A 17581-nucleotide genomic window follows, 5' to 3' on the forward strand; every position below is an offset into this window, starting at 1 on the left:
TTCTGTCTGGTTGATCTGTCTAATGTTGACAGTGGAGTGTTAAAGTCTCCCACTATTATTGTGTGGGAGTCTAAGTCTCTTTGTAAGTCATTAAGAACTTGCCTTATGTATCTGGGTGCTCCTGTATTGGGTCCATATATGTTTAGGATCGTTAGCTCTTCTTGTTGTATCGATCCTTTTACCATTATGTAATGGCCTTCTTTGTCTCTTTTGATCTTTGTTGCTTTAAAGTCTATTTTATCAGAGATGAGAATTGCAACTCCTGCTTTTTTTTTTGCTGTCCATTTGCTTGGTAAATCTTCCTCCATCCCTTTATTTTGAGCCTTTGTGTATCCTTGCATGTGAGATGGGTTTCCTGGATACAGCACACCGATGGGTTTTGGCTTTTTATCCAATTTGCCAGTCTGTGTCTTTTGATTGGTGCATTTAGTCCATTTACATTTAGGGTTAATATTGTTAAGTGTGAATTTGATCCTGCCATTTTGATGCTAGCTGGCTGTTTTGTCCATTAGTTGTTGTAGATTCTTCATTGTGTTGATGCTCTTTAGCATTTAGTGTGATTTTGGAATGGCTGGTACTGGTTGTTCCTTTCTATGTGTAGTGCCTCTTTCAGGAGCTCTTGTAAAGCAGGCCTGGTGGTGACAAACTCTCTGAGTACTTGCTTGTTCACAAAGGATTTTATTTTTCCTTCACCTATGAAGCTCAGTTTGGCTGGATATGAAATTCTGGGTTGAAGGTTCTTTTCTTTGAGGATATTGAATATTGGCCCCCACTCTTCTGGCTTGTAGTATTTCTGCTAAGAGATCTGCTGTGGGTCTGATGGGCTTCCCTTTGTGGGCGACCCAACCTCTCTCTCTGGCTGCCATTAGTATTTTCTTCTTTATTTTAACCTTGTTGAATCTGATGATTATGTGCCTTGGGGTTGCTCTTCTTGCGGAATATCTGTGTGGTGTTCTCTGTATTTCCTGCATTTGAGTGTTGGCCTGTCTCGCTAGGTAGGGGAAATTTTCCTAGATAATGCCCTGAAGAGTATTTTCCAGCTTGGATTCATTCTCTTCGTCACATTCTGGTACACCTATCAAACATAGGTTAGGTCTCTTCACATAGTCCCACATTTCTTGGAGACTTTGTTCATTCCTTTTTGTGCTTTTTTCTCTGATCTTGGTTTTTTGTTTTATTTCATTGAGTTGGTCTTCGACTTCTGATATTCCTTCTTCTGCTTGGTCAATTCGGCTGTTGAAACTTGTGCATGCTTCGCGAAGTTCTTGTATTGTGTTTTTCAGCTCCTTTAATTCATTCATATTCCTCTCTAAGTTATCCATTCTTGTTCTCATTTCCTCGAATCTTTTTTCAAATCTTTTTTCAAGGTTTTTAGTTTCTTTGCATTGATTTAAAACATGTTCTTTTAGCTCACAAAAGTTACTCATTAACCACCTTCTGAAGTCTAATTCCGTCATTTCGTCACAGTCATTCTCCGTCCAGCTTTTTGTTACCTTGCTGGTGAGGAGTTTTGGTCCTTTCTAGGAGGCGAGGTGTTCTGGTTTCGGGTGTTTTTTTTTTTTTTTTTTTTTTTTTTTTGCTCTTGGTTTCTTCCCATCTTTGTGGATTTATCCAACTGTCGTCTGTGTAGTTGCTGACTTTTCTATTGGGTCTCTGAGTGGACGCCCAGATTGTTGATGATGAAGTATTTCTGTTACTTGGTTTTCCTTCTACCAGTCTGGCCCCTCCACTGTACGACTGCTGAGGTCCACTCCAGGCCCTGCTTGTCTGGGGTGCACCTATAGCAGCTGCGGAACAGTGAGGGATGCTACCAGTTTCTTTTTCTGCTATCTTTTTCCCTGAATGATGCCTGCCAAATGTCAGTCTTTTGGATATAGAGGGGTCAGGGAGCTGCTTGAGGAGACAGTCTGTACTTTATAGGAGCTCAAGTGCTGAGCTGTGAGCTCTGTTGTTCATTCAGGGCTGTTAGGCTGCTACGTTTAATTCTGCTGCAGCAGAACTCATAAGAAAAACCCTTTTTTTCTCAGATACTCTGTCTTGGGGGGTTGGGGCTTTCTTTGTGAGTGTCTGTTGTGCTGTCCTGCCCAGCTAGGAGGCAGTCTAGTCACTATTTGCCTGCCGAGGCTCCGCCCTGCTGGTGTGAGGTTCGCCCTGTTGCTGCAGGCTCTGCCCTGCTGCTGCGGTCTCCGCCCTGCTGCCATGGGCTATGCCCTGCGGCGGAGCCTCTCTGTTGTGGCGGGTTGCCTCAGCAAAGGCAGGCTGCGTCAGCAATGGGCGGGTACCTCAGTAGGGGCGGATTGCATCGGTAATGGCGGACGCCCCTTCCCCACCGAGCTGCACTGTCCTGGGTTCAGCTGTGCCCGCAGTGAAACTCTCCACCAGGCTCGTTTGGAATCGCCATTTTGTTTGTCCCACTGCGCTACCCCAAATGCCGTTTCCCTGGAATCTCCTGGCCTGGCTCACTGTCCAAGTTCTGTTCAGTCAGATAGATATGCCAATCTGCCCTCTCAAGTCTCAGATTGCCAGTTCAATGGGGCACCCGGACCAGTGCGCTTTGTGTGGAGTGCTGTGGAGCGCCGCTGCACTACAGCACCGGCCACCGGCTGCACCGGCTGCCAGCTGCACCAGCCACAACCTCTGCCTGGTATCCCGTGTCTCTTTTATACCTGGGAATTTCCCCGTTCTGTGGGCAACAAAGATCTGTCTGGAAATGCGGCCCTGACTCACCCTCCACGCATTCACCGAGAGCTTCAATCCTGGGTTGTTCTCACCGCGCTATCTTGAGTCCCTCCTCGACTCCTTTCCTTTCTTATCTGTAACCTCTCAGTGAGAACCCAGGCTCCCATCATACAACACTAATTTACATAACTGATAAATTCAAGTATACATGCATAGCAGTCAGAATTTTTAACCCATATCCCTGTGAGAAGGGATTCATCAAGCAAACTAAGTGTTCTATACAACTCTTTTATCTCTTTTAAGGAAAATACTCATTTCCAAAGTTATGTAGGCCAGTATCTTTTGCTTCAGCTCTCTTCAGTGAACTTGTTTTATACATTGTAATACAGCTAAAGTGTTTTCATAATTAATAACATTCTTCATTTCAAATTGAGAGCCTCCACCTCCCAAATGATTTTACTTTTATGATTTGTTGCATATATTAGGGTTCACTCTGCTCTGTAAAGTCCAAGGGACACTTGCCTGGTTTCATATAGTAGAAGTCATAGCCTGTTCGTATGGTTTTATTTCACTCTGCATTTAAAATTTGTTCATATATTTTTTGGCTTGATTTATTTTTATTGGTAAATAATATTCTGTTGTACATTCATACCAGAGTGCTTTTTAATCCAACCACCAATCAAATGACATCTTGGTTGCTTCCAATTTTTTAAATATATATTTGCATTTAGGTTTTTGTATAGATGAAGTTTTCAAATCAGTTTGACATTCACCTAGGAGTATGATTGCTGGATCCTATAGTAAAAGTGTCTTTAGATTTATAAGAAAGCATCAAAATTTCTTCCAAAGTAGTTGTATTATTCTACATTCCCAACAGCATGAATGGTAATTTCTGCTGTTGCACATCTTTGGATTTCAGCCTTTTTTTTTTTCCAAAAGAAAGAGGTTTATTGGACTTACAGTTCCACATGGCTGGGGAGGCCTCACAATCAAAGGGAAGTTGAAAAGCACATCTCACATGGCAGCATACAAGAGAAGAGAGCTTGTGCAGGGAAATTCCCCTTTTTAAAATAATCAGATCTCTTGACACTTATTCACTCCCACAAGGACAGTATGGGAAAGATCTGCCCCCATGATTCAGTTACCTCCCACAACACATAGGAATTCAAGATGAGATTTGCATGGGGACACAGAGCCAAACTGTATCATTCTGACCCTGGCCCCTCCCAAATCTCATGTTCTCACATTTCAAAACCAATCATGCATTCCCAACTGTACCCCAAAGTCATAACTCATTTCAGCATTAACTCAAAAGTCCACTGTCTAAAGTCCAAAGTTTCATCTGAGATAAGGCAAGTCCCTTCTGCTTATGAGGCTGTAAAATCAAAAGTAAGTTAGTTACTTCCTCAATATAATGGTTGTTCAGGTAGTGGATAAATACAGTCATTCCAAATGGGAGAACTTGGCCACAACAAAGGGGCTACAGGCTCCAGGAAAGTTTGAAATCTAGCAGGGCAGCCAAATCTTAAAGCTCCAAAATGATTTCCTTTGACTCCATGTCTTACATCCAGGTTATGCTTATGCAAGGAATGCATTCCCATGGTCTTGGGCAGCTCCACTCCTGTGGCTTTGAAGGGTATAGATCCCCTCCTGACTGTTTTCATGGGCTGTCATTGACTGTCTGTGGCTTTTCCAGGTGTATGGTGCAAGCTGTTGGTGGATCTACCATTCTGAGATTGGAGGACAGTGGCCCTCTTCTCACAGCTCCACTAGGCAGTACCCCAGTATAGACTCTGTATGGGAGCTCTGGCCCCACGTTTTCCTTCTTCCACACTGCCCATGAGAGTCCCACCCCTAAAACAAAATTCTGCCTGGACATCCACGTATTTCCAAACATCATCTGAAATCTAGATGGAGGTCCCCAAATCTCGATTCTTGACTTCTTTGCACCTGCAGGCTCAACACCATGTGGAAACCATCAAGGCTTAGGGATTGCACCCAAAGAAGCCATGGCCTGAGCGGTACCTTGGCCCCCTTTAGTCACAGCTGGAGCAGCATACAGCACAGGAGCACTGGGTCTGGCCCACAAAACCATTTTTTCCTTCTAGGCCTCTGGATCAGTGATGGGTGGGGCTGCCATGAAGACCTCTGACATGCCCTGGAGACATTTTCCCCCTTGTCTTGGGGATTAACATTCAGCTTCTCATTACTTATGCAAATTTCTGGAGCAGGCTTGAATTTTTCCTTAAAAAATTGGATTTTCTTTTCTTTCCTTTTTTTATTATTAAAGTATTGAGGTACGTGTGCAGATCAGGCAGGATTGTTGTCCATTTTAATAGATGTGTAAACATATATCATAGTTGGTTTAAGTTGCAATTTTCTTATGAAAAATATGTGAACACCCTTTTATGTGTCTATTTGCAATCTGTATTTCTTGTTTGGTGAGTTGATTGTGCAGAATTTTGCCCATTTGAAAAAATCATTTGTTTTCATATTTTCTCATAAAATTCAGAAACAAATCCTTTATTAGATAGATATCTTGCAAATATTTTTTTCTGCCTATGCCTTATCTTTTCATTCTCTTAATAGTGCCTCTCATAGAGAAGTTTTAATTTATTTGTTATTGTTCTAGTGTTGTATCTACAAGTTACATCATAAAATCAAGGTCACCTATATTTTTTCTCAGTGTTCTTCTAGGGGTTTTCGTTTTGCAGTTTACACTTACGTCTATGCCATGTTGGGGGTTAACTTTTGTGAAAGATATAAGGTGTTTTTCTACTTTTTTTTTTTAAGTTCCAGTACATTTGTTGTAGAGACTGTCCTTTTTCCTCTGTCAAAAATGAGTTGACTACATTTGTGTAAGTCTATTTCTGGGTGAATATTTTCAGTAATCTATGTGTCAATTCTTTTGCTAATGCCATACTACCTTGATTACCACACCACTGAAATTGTATTTTGAATTTGGGTACTGCGAAGTTTGTTTGACATATTGCATTGGCTAATCTAGGTCTTGACCTTTCTTTACAAATGCTGGGGTCTGTTTGTCAACATGTAGATACTACTTTGCAGGATTAATATTGGGATTATTCTATACCTATAAATTATATTTGGATAAGCCGACATCTAAATACTTGATTATTTATTCCATATATGAGACAGATTTCATTTATTTATATCTTTAGCATCTTTCAATAAAGTTTTGAAATTTTTTGAATAAAGATCCTGTGATGTTTCAACATGTAATAATTATTTCACTGAAGGGTAGAAGTTCTATTGTAAATTTGTTTCATTTCATTTTAAATTTCAGTTGTTTATTGATGGAATAAAGAAAAACAATTGATTTGAATATTAGCCTTGTATCATCTAAGTTTGTAGTACTCATTTACTAGTTTTAGAAGGGTTTGTTGAGTTTTTGAGATTTTTCTAGATAGACAGTCATATTGTCTCAAACAAAGGCGGCTTTCTTTCTTTCTTTTTAATCCATATAGATTTATTATTTTCCATTAGTCTATGTAGATTTCCAGACAATGTTGGCTAGGAGTGGTGTGCAAGAACATCTTTGGCTTATTCATAATCTTAGAAAAAGTGTGTCTGGTTACTCTCACATTAATAAAACGTTAGTTACAGCTTTTCTGTGTTTTCTTTTTTAATCAACTCAAGGAAATTCCTCTATATTTCCATTTGTTTGGGGATTTTAACATGAATGGGGATTCAATTTTTTTAAATACTGCTGTAACAGTTGATATTATCATATGATTTGGTTTTTTTGTTTGTTTGTTTATGATGTTGACTATAATAGTTGAATTTTAGATAATGAGCCAAACTTGCATACCTGGAATAAATTCCAATTGGTTGTGATGGATAATTATGTTTATACATTGTAGTATACAATTTGCAGTAAGCTGACTCAGGATTTTTACATCTATATTCATGAGAGGTATTGCTCTGCACTTTTCACCAGTTGAATGAAATCGTTTTATCTTGTTTTGTATCAGAGTAGCGCTGGACTCACGAGTTAAAACATGCATTTTTGCATTTATTTTCCAGTACATATTGTAGTGAACTGGTATTATTTTTCCAGTTAATGCAACTGGCTGTGGCAGTTTGTTTTGGAAGGTTATTGATTCAATTTTTGAAATAGATGCAGCCTATTCCGATTTTGTTTTCTCCTTGCATGAGTTTGATGGTTTGTGCATTTCAAGGAAATGTCCCATTTTGTCTACACTTTCAGATTAGTAGCAAAAAAAAATATTCAAAATATTACTTTATTATTCTTTTGATGAATGAGATCAGTAGTAAATACCCTTCAAGGTCTACTCTAATTGTGTTGTATTTGTATGTTCTGATTGGCTAGCCGAAGCGGTTCCGGCCAGGCCGAGCTGTGGCCCCTTTAAGAGGGGTGGTGCCTCAGCTTGAGGCGAGTGTTGCTACCGGCGTGCGTTCCCTTAAGGAAGCCGAGATTGCGCTTCCTGCGTGGATCCAGTAGGAGCCGCGGCGAGGTGGGAGGAGTCGCGGTTGAGGTGGCGGCGGCGGCTGCGCGGCCGGAGGGAGTCAGTGGAGGAGGTGGTGGCGGCAGCATGGCCGGAGGGAGTCAGCAGAGGCTGCGGCGTGGTCAGAGCGAGTTTCTTCAGAGAAGACGTGGTGGCTTCCGCGTAATGGTGGAAGACAAGGCAGGCCTTTGCGGTAAGCGGCGGGGACTTGGACCCCACTGGGAATCCTCCCGACCTCCCTGCTCCCTGTCCCCGGCTCCCTGCTTTCCAGTCCTGACTCCTTTGTGGGCACTTGGGCCCCAGTCGTCCACGTGGGGCTGTCGTAGGGTCCTGGCCTTGGCAGCGTTCGTAACCCTTCCGGGAAGGCTGTGCCCGTGTCTGGCCTGCATCCAGCATCGAGGAGTGCACAGGCCCTGAGCCGTGGTGAAGCCCGGGACCTGGGCCCCTCCGAGCCCCACGGCTCTCTGAGCTGGGGTACCCTAATTCATTTCCACCTACAGTGTATGATTCCCCGTTTTCTAAAACCACACTCGCATTTTCCCTTTTCTTTTTTTAAAAACAGTCGGCCGGGCGCGGTGGCTCAAGCCTGGAATCCCAGCACTTTGGGAGGCCGAGGCGGGTGGATCACAAGGTCGAGAGATCGAGACCAACCTGGTCAACATGGTGAAACCCCGTCTCTACTAAAAATACAAAAAATGAGCTGGGCATGGTGGCGTGTGCCTGTAATCCCAGCTACTCAGGAGGCTGAGGCAGGAGAATCGCCTGAATCCAGGAGGCGGAGGTTGCGGTGAGCCGAGATTGCGCCATTGCACTCCAGCCTGCGTAACAAGAGCAAAACTCCGTCTCAAAAAAAAAAAAATAAAAGAGACTGAGTCTGGCTCTGTCACCCAGGCTGGAGTGCAGTGCCGCAATCTCGGCTCACTGAAACCTTCACCTCCCAGGTTCAGGCAGTTTTCCTGTCTCAGCCTCCTGAGTAGCTGGGACTACAGACGCCCACCATGATGATGCCAGGCTAATATTTGTATTTTTAGTAGAGATGGGGTTTCACCATATTGGTCAAGCTGGTTTCAAACTCCTGACCTCAGGTAATCCGCCCAACTAGGCCTCCCAAAGTGCTGGGATTACAGGTGTGAGCCACCTTGCCTGGTGAATTACAATTTCCTAATGAATAGCTCATTTTGAGGACCCTGGCCTCGCTGTTGCGGTTAGTGGCAGTGACAGAGACTGCAGCACAGCTGGAAAGGTAAAAAGATGGTTGGATAGGTTCGCCATCTTGGTCCGCACAGCCTGAGGAATGGGGGACGGCTTGGGAGTGCCCTGCTGTGGGCAGTGGGTGCTATCCAGGGTGTCACTGCTGGAGCCGGGGTTGGGTTGGGGGGTTATTTGAGGCACCACTGCCCACGGAGGGGAGAGGATTGGGGGTCCTTTCCTGAGCTGTGCTGCCCATTGCTGCGGGGGTGGGATGGGGCCTAGGGCAGTAGTACTGCCAGCAGCAGTGGGGCATTTTGTGGGCACTATCTGGGGATGTACTGCCCTAGGTGGGGGGTGAGTTGGAGGAGCTATCAGGTGCTGCAGTGCCCTTGTCTGGGATGGGTTGGTAGCACTATGGGTTGCAACACTGCCAGCGGTGAGGGATGGGTTGGGGGTGCTGTCAAGTTTTACATTGCCCCCCAGTGGGTGGGGGGTGTAATATCCAGGACATCGTTGCCTGTGTCTGGGAGCTGGCTGGGGGCACTATCCAAGGCTGCATAGCCCACATAGGGAGCAGGTTGGGGGCACTATCTGGTGCTGCAGTGCTGGTGGTGGAGGATGGATTAGGGTTACTCTAGAGTGCTACACTGCTGGTGGCGAGGAGCAGTGGTGTTAAAGGCACCATAGGGACTACACTGAGAGGTTAGGGGGCTTGTTGGGAGAGCTACACAGGGTTGGATTGCCTGTGGAGGCGGGTAGAGGGTTGGTGGGGGCACTCTTGGGGCCAGATACACAGCCTGAGTGGTGGGGAGGCAGTGGGTGGGTCAGGTGCTCTCAGGGATCTGCACTGCCTGGCAAAGAGCGGGTGAGTGTGCTATTCCGGGCTGTGCAGGTTGTGGCAGGGGCAGGTTGGGTGTGCTATCAGGCTACCCGAGCTATCCATGGTGGTACTTCCCAAAGTGGAGAGGGAGTTTGGAGTGTTCTTTGTGGCTGCACTGCCCACAGCAGGGAGTTGGTTGGGGGCACTATCCAGGACCGCACTGCTCCTGATGGGGTGTAGGTTAGGGCACTCACTATTCAGGGTTGCAGTGCCTGCAGTGGGAGGTGGTTTGGGTGCCATATGGGGGCATCACTGCCTGCGGTGGGGGGTCTGATTGGGGACACTATCCGTGGCTACACTGCCTGCCCCAGGGAGCCTGTTGGGGTGCTATCCCAGGCTGTGCTGCCCATGGCAGGGGTTGGTTTGCAGTTGTCATTGAGTGTTGCAGTGTCTAAGGCAGGGGCAGGTTAGGGGCTGCTATCACGTGCTACACTGCCGGTGGTGGGGGATGGGGTGTTGGTACTATCTTGGGGATACACTGCCCGTGGCAGTGTGTTAGGGGCTCTGTCAGAAGCTACACTGCCGCTGGCAGGTGATGGAGGTTTCAGTGACCGTGGTGGTCTCTGAGAGAGGAGTGGTCCTCCTCTCCCTGGACTCTTAAATTCTAAAGGACCATCTCCTCCTGTGTGGTGGGCACACGTTGCTGTGAAAATCCTGATCACAGCAGGGCACCCAGACCCATCATGGTTCCCAGGTCTGAGCCCTCATATTCTGTGTTGCAGAGACTGCCAAGGATGCCAAGGCATGCAGTAGCAGACACCATGGGGTGACAGGGCCCTGTGGGTGGAGGACTCAGGAATGGGCACCAGCACTTTGGTGGGGAGGGCTGGCTGGATCTGAGTTTCTGCTGCTCATGCTTCCCGAGCACAGCCTGGGTGGTCCCAGTGGTTCCTATGGAGCGGGAAGCCCAGGCACCATGGTGTCTCCAGTCTCCACTCCCTAGCCAGTTTGGGCCAAAAAGATGCTGTGGACTTTGGAGGGTGAGTGTGAGTTCCTTCACTGAAACTGGCCTGTGCCACCCAGTGGCCAGCATGACAAGGTGGGGATTTAACACTATCACTCTCTGTGTCCCGTTCTAGGCTTTTCTGGCTTTGCCCACCAAGCTGCTCCATGTTAGGAGAAGGAAGAGCCATCTGCCACATGCTGGAAGCTGGAGCCTGTGGCACCACGGCTTGCCTCGCTGCGGTGGGTGGCAACGACGGAGACTGCAGAGCGCCAGAGTGGTAGGAGCATGACTGGCTGCCACCAGAGCAGGGACAGGGATGCAGAGGTAGCCAGGTGGCAGCCTCTGAGGCGGCCTCAGGCCCTCAGTCCCCTGCTGCTGGTTACGGCAGGCAGAGCTGGGGTTGCCACCGCTTCTGCTGCACCGTGTGCGGGTGGCAGCTGCAGTTCAGCCCATGGCAGAGGGTGGCAGTGCAGGTCCCAGACCTGAGTGACACCTGAGGGTCGTAGAATACTCCCCTCTCACCCTAGGATCCACTCCTCTTTGGCGGCTCACTGAGTGCTGGGCTCGGGTCTCTACACTGTGCGGCCACTGGAATGGGGCTGAGTGCCACTTCCCGCCCTCCTGCAGCTGGGGCTTCACTGCCTCCTTTAGGGCCACGGTGGAGTCTGGCCCCTGGTTCTGTGCTGCTGGCCACCGCATGCATGTCCAGGATTGCCACAGCTGCTGACATGCACCATCTGCAAGGGCAGCTGCAGCTAAGCCCATGGCGTCAGCTGGCAGGGATAGTCCCAGAAGACCCAAGGTCTGTCCAGACTGCCCTCCCAGCCTAGGGCCCCTCTTTCTTGGCCTATGCATAGAACGATGGGTGGCAGTCGCTGGGTGCTGTGCAGCTGCTGGATCCTCAAGGCCGACTGGCCAGTTCCTGCTTTCTTGCAGAAGCAGGGCCGACTGCCTGTGTTAGGAGCTGTGGAGGCTTCTGGCCCTGGGATCCTCACTGCGGTGGAGTGGGTGGGCAGCATCAGTGGTTGTCACTGTGGCTGCTGCATGGCCGTGTGCAGGTGGCAGCCACAGCTGAGCCCAAGGCAGAGGCTGGCCCTAGATGGCCTGAGAATTGCCCAGTTTACTGCCGAGGTCCATCTTTGTTGGCCCCGCCCAGAGTGCGGGGTCTGGGTACTGGGTGCTGAGCGCTGTGCAGCCTCGGGGGTGGGGCTGAGTGCTGGTTCCTGCCCTCCTTCTTTTCCTTTTTGGCCCTGGTCCAGGGCACTGGTTGTGGGTGCTGGGTACCCTGCAGCCACTGGGGTGGGGCTGGGCGCCAGTTCCAGTCTTCCTCCTGCTGCAAGGCCTGATTTAGGAGCCACAGCAGGGTCTGGCCCTTGGGTCCGCGTTGCTGGTGGAGGTGGGCAGGATCAGGGGTTGCCACCACTGCTGCTGCATGCCATCTATAAGTGGCAGGTGCAGCAGAATGCATGGGAGGCTGCAGGGCTGGTCTCAGACAGCCTGAGAGTCGCCCAAGGCACCTCCCCCCACCTTAAGATCCATGCTTCCTTTCACCAAGCCCAGAGCATGGGGTCGCAGGCTCTGGGCCCACTGCAGCTCCCAGGATGAGGCTGAGGGCCGGTTTCCACCCCCTTGGAGCTGCACTGCTGACCACCTAAATTAGGCACCATGGTGACATCTGGCCCTGGGTTTCCTGCTGCTGGTGGGGGAGGACAGGGCCAGGGGTTGCCACTGATACTGACTTGCGCCATTTCCAGGTGGCAGCTGTGGCTGAGCCCACAGCAGATTCTGGCGGGGCTGCTCTCCAAGGCATGAGGATTGTAGAGTATACCGCCATCCCACCCTAGGGTCTACTTTTCCTTGGGCCTGGCCCAGAGCACAGGTTTGCGGGCACTGGGTACTGTGCAGCCAGAGTTGTAACTGAGCACCTCCTGCCCTCCCGCACCTGTGGGCTATGGCAGTATCTGGTTCTGGGTTCAATGCTACTGGGGCCAGTGTCCAGGGTTGCCACTGCTGCTGCCCTATGCATGTACTGCAATAGTCTGATAGCTGAGACAGCTACTAAGTGCCTGACAGAATTGGTAGTATAGACAGCGTGGCTAGGCTATACAAAGGGAGATTGGTGGCCCCAGGTGGGGCAGTTGGGATGGTGTAAGATTTCATCACATTCCTTGGAATGGCATGCAAATGAACACTGAATGTTTTATTTCTGTAATTTTCCATCTGATATTTTTGGGATGTACACAGGGAACTGAAACTGCAGAAAGCTATACTGTGGGTAATGGGAAATGACTATGCCTCTTATATTAGTTTTTATATTAGTTTTCTATGGTTGCTGTGGCAATTACCACTCACTTAGCCAGTTAATATAATACAAGTTTATTATCTTTAAGTTCTGGAGGTCTGAGTTTGAAATGCATCTTACTAGGATAAAATCAGGATATTGTCAGGGCTACATTTCTTTGGAGATGCTGGGGAGAATCTGTTTCCTTGCTTTGTCCAACTTCTGTAGAGGCTGCCTGCATTCCTTAGCTCATAGCCCCTCTTCCATCTTCAAAGGCAACAGTGTAGCATCTTCAGATCTCTCTCCTGACTCCTACTTTCCTCTTCCATCCTTTTTTTTCCCCTCAAGACAGGGTCTTACTCTTTTCTCCAGGCTGGGATGCAGTGGCATGATCATGGCTCACTGCAGCCTTGACCTACCTGGGCTCACATGATCCTCCCACTTTAGCCTCCCATGTAGGTAGAAGTACAGGTGTGTACTACCACTCCCAGTTTATCTCCCAGTTTATTATTATTATTATTTTGTATATATCATATAGACAGGGTTTTGCCATGTTGCCCAGGCTGATCTTTTTTTAAAATATTTTTTAAATTTTACTTTGAGTTCTGGGGTACATGTGCAGAACATGCAAGTTTTTTACACAGGTATACATGTGCCATGGTGGTTTGCTGCAGGTCTCAACCTGTCATCTAGGTTTTAAGCCCCGCATGCTTTAGATATTTATCCTAATGCTCTCCCTCCCCTTTCCTCCTACCCCTGACAGGCCTGGGTGAGAGATGTTCCCCTCCCTGTGGCCATATATTCTCATTGTGCAACTCCCACTTACAAATGAGAACATCCAGTCTTTGGTTTTCTGTTCCTGTGTTAGTTTGCTGAGAGTAATGGTTTCCAGCTTCATCCATGTCCCTGCAAAAAACATGAACTCATTCTTTTTTATGACTGCATAGTATTTCATGGTGTATATGTGCTGTATTTTCTGGACCACCAAGGCTGGGAAGGCAGATTCTCACTCAATTTCTACCTTTTCCGCTGCCTTCTCTTCCCTCTGCTGTCTTCTCCCTTTCCTTCTGTTCTTTGGAGAAAATAGGTCCGGAGCAGCCACTGAACTTTGTCTTGCTTTGTGTTCTACTCTTGGTCTCACTTCCTTTCTTTCTCCTTCCACCTTGCCTGGCTGATTTTTCATATCATCCCCTTGAGAAGGCTTTTTGACGTCCTTAAAAATCTTCTCAAAAGTGAATTTCTCCGTATGGTTTAAATGGATACCATTGTCAGCAGGGGTTAGTGATGACCCACCCATCTCCTACACTCCTTCCCTTTGCTTTCTGGTTCCCATATTTGATTCTGTTTTCTTCCACTTCATCGGTCTGTCGGGTAGTCCTGGCCTGCCCTGATCTCTACCACATGAATGGAGGGAAAGCTAAGCTGTCCTTCCTGGCTTTTCAGTGAGCCAGCAGGTGGATCTTCAGACCTTCCTACCTGTGTGGGCATCCAGAAAACTTTTGGGGTGTGTTGCCATGGAGACAATGGAGTATTTATTGTACTACCTTCCTTAGACTTTCTTATGCAACCTCCCCTCTTTCCTGGATTGCTGTGATGCTGCATGGAAGTTTCTTAAATTAATCTTATCAAAATAGCCTTCGAATCCTTTTGGAGCAGGAATTTCTTTTTAATCTCACAAGACACAAACTGTTCAAGGGAAGAATTAGGAACAAAGACAAGGCAGGGGGTTTGGAGAGAACTTGGAGAGCATTTAGAGAAAAGTGGGGAAATGACTGTAGGGTTGGAAAATGGGAGAATGGATAAGTGGTGAGAGGAATGGGGATTATTTAACTGGGACAGAGAGGCTAACAGGTGACCTAGTAATAGGCTTCCAGTTTGTGGAGGGTTTGCACAGGGAGACTGGCTTCCCATTACCAGGGAAAAAAAGACACTGAAAGTGGAAGGTGTAGGGGAGCCTGAGGCTGAGGAAGAACTTCTAATCACAGGGTCTGTTAATTATAGCAAGGGAGGATGGATCACAGCTCTTCACCGAGTAGTCATCCCAGACAAGAGTAGCACTGGGATGGTGGTAGGGCTTTCTGTGAGTCATCCAGTGCAGAGCTTCCTGATCACTATTCCTCAGATAGTAGCAAGATGGCTGCCTCAGCATCTCCAGGGACAAATGGTAAAAATACAATTTTCTGGGTCTTACCCAGACCTTCTAGTTTAGAATTTCTGGGAGGAAAGTCCAGGTGTCTGTATTCTTACACCTCCCTCCCCGCTGGAGAAATGTAGAACCAAGAGACTGGTGATGTGGAGAAAGAGGAAACGCCTCCCCCAGATCCCTCTGATGTTCCCTATAGCATCCTGCTAGTGCTTACACTGCCCATGAGCTGCTCTGGAGCCCAGGCCACACCTGCCCTGGTGACTCTGTCTATCATCACTGCGGGGCCACTTGGAATAGACCCTGGGGCACATAGCTGCCCTAAAGCTATGAAGAACCCCTCTGTCTCTCCTGGAATCACAAGGGTGCTGGGAAGAATGCTCATTCCATGTTTTTGTTCTAGACTTTACTGGCAGTCGCTGAAGTCTTAGGTGGCTGTTCTGTGGAGTTTTCCAATGCCAAGGGGTCCCTCAGACACAACCGCTGCCCCAAAGAGGCTAGAATGGAGCGAGCCTGGGAGGCAAGAGATGGTATCTCTCTTGAGCTTGAGAAGGCTATTTTACCTCTCCCCATCACAGTTTCTTTCTCTGAAAAAGGAGGCAACCAGCCTGGACAATCTCTAAGGTCTTTCCAGCTTTACCTGTCTGTATCTACTGGCTGTTTGAAGAATTACAATGCTTGAAGAATATTAAGTCGTATATTCAGTGTAATATTTTAGTGAAATATTTTAAATTCAGTGTTTTTTTCTTTATATAACTTACCTTGGGGATGTTGGGAAGGATGAGGGAAAATACTCCAATACACCCAACTCCAGTGAGCTCAGCTTGTGTGTGGGCCTGCTGTTCACCGTGTGTGACCATGCACAAGCTCTCTCATCCCTTGGTGTCAGCAAACCAAATGACACATGCTGTTCTTTGGCCTCAGAATAGTTTTTTATCTTTTTTAAATGTGTAGCTTGGAATCAGTTAATATTGTTCATGGGAATACTAGGAAGGTTGAGGGGCTGGAATCATTATTTCACACACTTACTTGATTATTTCCTGCTGAATTCAAGATTGTAGTGATATTTCAAAAAAAAAAAAAAAAGCTCCAAAGTCAATTATTAATTTTGCTTGTAAGCTTTTGGAACCAGCCACACCCTGACACTTAAAAAATAATAATGAAATGTTAGTATAAGAAAAATTGCTAGCTGCCTATCCCAACCTACTATCTTAGTAACTGAACCTAATTCAAGGCACATTGCTACCCACACTGTAATAGTAGATTTTCCAGTCTCCTCTATGGCCAGGTAAGTTGTGGACAATGATAGAGATAAATTACTATAAGCCATCATTTAAGGAAGTCTTTTTTTAAAAAGTAAGAAAGGGATTCTTTTTACCTTTCTCCCTTCCTTTCTTTATTTCTCCTTCCTTCCCTTCTTCCTCCCTCCCTTCTTCCCATAATGCAGTTGTAATGGCTGGAGTTCCAGCAGCCACTTTAGACCATAACATGGAAATCAAGCATTGAGGATCGCAAAGCAAAAAGCTAAAAGCCTGAGACGTGATGACCATGGGGCTGCCATCCCACCCCAGGACTGTCTCCCTTCAGACATGTTTTATGTGAGAAAAAAATAAAGCCACTATTACTGTTTTACTTATGCAGCTGAACCAAATTCTAATGAATCCATATAAGTTCATTCTGAGCAGATGGTGCTCACAGCAAGATGGAGCTCAGAGTGATTGGAGCACTGAGCAAGATGGAGCTTGGAGCAGATGGAGCTCTGAGCAAGATGGAGCTCAGAGCAGATGGAGCTCTGAGCAAGATGGAGCTCCGAGCAGATGGAACTCTGAACAAGATGGAGCTCTAAGCAAGATAGAGCTCAGAGCAGATGGAGCTCTGAGCAAGATGGAGCTCAGAGCAAGATGGAGCTCAGAGCAGATGGAGCTCTGAGCACATGGAGCTCTGAGCAAGATAAAGCTCAGAACAGATGGAGCTCTGAGCAAATTACACCCAGACAAGAAAGAGCTCCAAGCAAGTTGGAGCTTGGAGCTGATGTTCCTCTGTGTAAGATGGAGCTAAGAGCTAGTTGGAGCTTGGAGTAAAAGGAGCTCAGAGCAGATGGTGCTGAGAGCAAGATGGAGCTCAGAGTAATTGGAGCACTGAGCAAGATGGAGCTCAGAGCAGATGGAGCTCTGAGCAAGATAAACCTCAGAGCAGATGGAGCTCTGAGCAAGATAAAGCTCAGAGCAGATGGAGCTCTGAGCAAGATAAAGCTCAGAGCAGATGGAGCTCAGAGTAGATGGAGATTTGAGCAAGATGGAGCTCAGAGCAGATGGAGCTCTGAGCAAGATGGAGCTCTGAGCAGATGGAGCTCTGAGCAAGATGGAGCTCTGAGCAGATGGAGCTCTGAGCAAGATGGAGCTCTGAGCAAGTTGGAGCTCAGAGCAGATGGAGCTCTGAGCAGATGGAGATCTGAGCAAGATGGAGCTCAGAGCAGATGGAGATCTGAGCAAGATGGAGCTCAGAGCAGATGGAGATCTGAGCAAGATGGAGCTCAGAGCAGATGGAGCTCTGAGCAGATTAAGCTCAGAAAAGAAGATGCTCCAAGAAAGATGGAGCTTGGAGCTGATGTTCCTCCATGTCAGGTGGAGCTAAGAGCTAAATGGAGCTTGGAGTTAAAGGAGCTCAGAGCAGATGGTACTCAGAGCAAGATGGAGCTTGGCGTGATTGGAGCACTGAGCAAGGTGGAGCTCAGAGTAGATGGAGCTCAGAGTAGACGGAGCTCTGAGGATGGAGCTCTGAGGAAGATGGAGCTCAGAGAAGATGGAGCTCTGACCAAGATGGAGCTCAGAGCAGATGGTGCTGAGAGCAAGATGGAGCTCAGAGTGATATGAGCACTGAACAAGATGAGCTCGGAGCAGATGGACCTCTGAGCAAGATAAAGTTCAGAGCAGATGGACCTCTGAGCAAGATGGAGTTCAGAGCATATGGA

The 17581-nt window shown here is 47.3% G+C and overlaps 1 long non-coding RNA gene across 1 annotated transcript in view; it reads left to right on the top strand.

Moving 5' to 3' along the window:
- The first annotated feature begins 7232 nt into the window (after positions 1-7232).
- The window catches only part of LOC144579216 (uncharacterized), a 42612-nt gene continuing 32263 nt past the window's right edge, over positions 7233-17581 (top strand). Inside the window, exons 1-2 of the long non-coding RNA XR_013526297.1 lie at positions 7233-7362; positions 10320-10463. This is a non-coding gene — a long non-coding RNA (uncharacterized LOC144579216). The remainder of the gene's footprint in view (positions 7363-10319; positions 10464-17581) is intronic.

This window comes from Callithrix jacchus, chromosome 14 (genome assembly GCF_049354715.1).
Source record: "Callithrix jacchus isolate 240 chromosome 14, calJac240_pri, whole genome shotgun sequence".
NCBI lineage: Eukaryota > Metazoa > Chordata > Mammalia > Primates > Cebidae > Callithrix > Callithrix jacchus.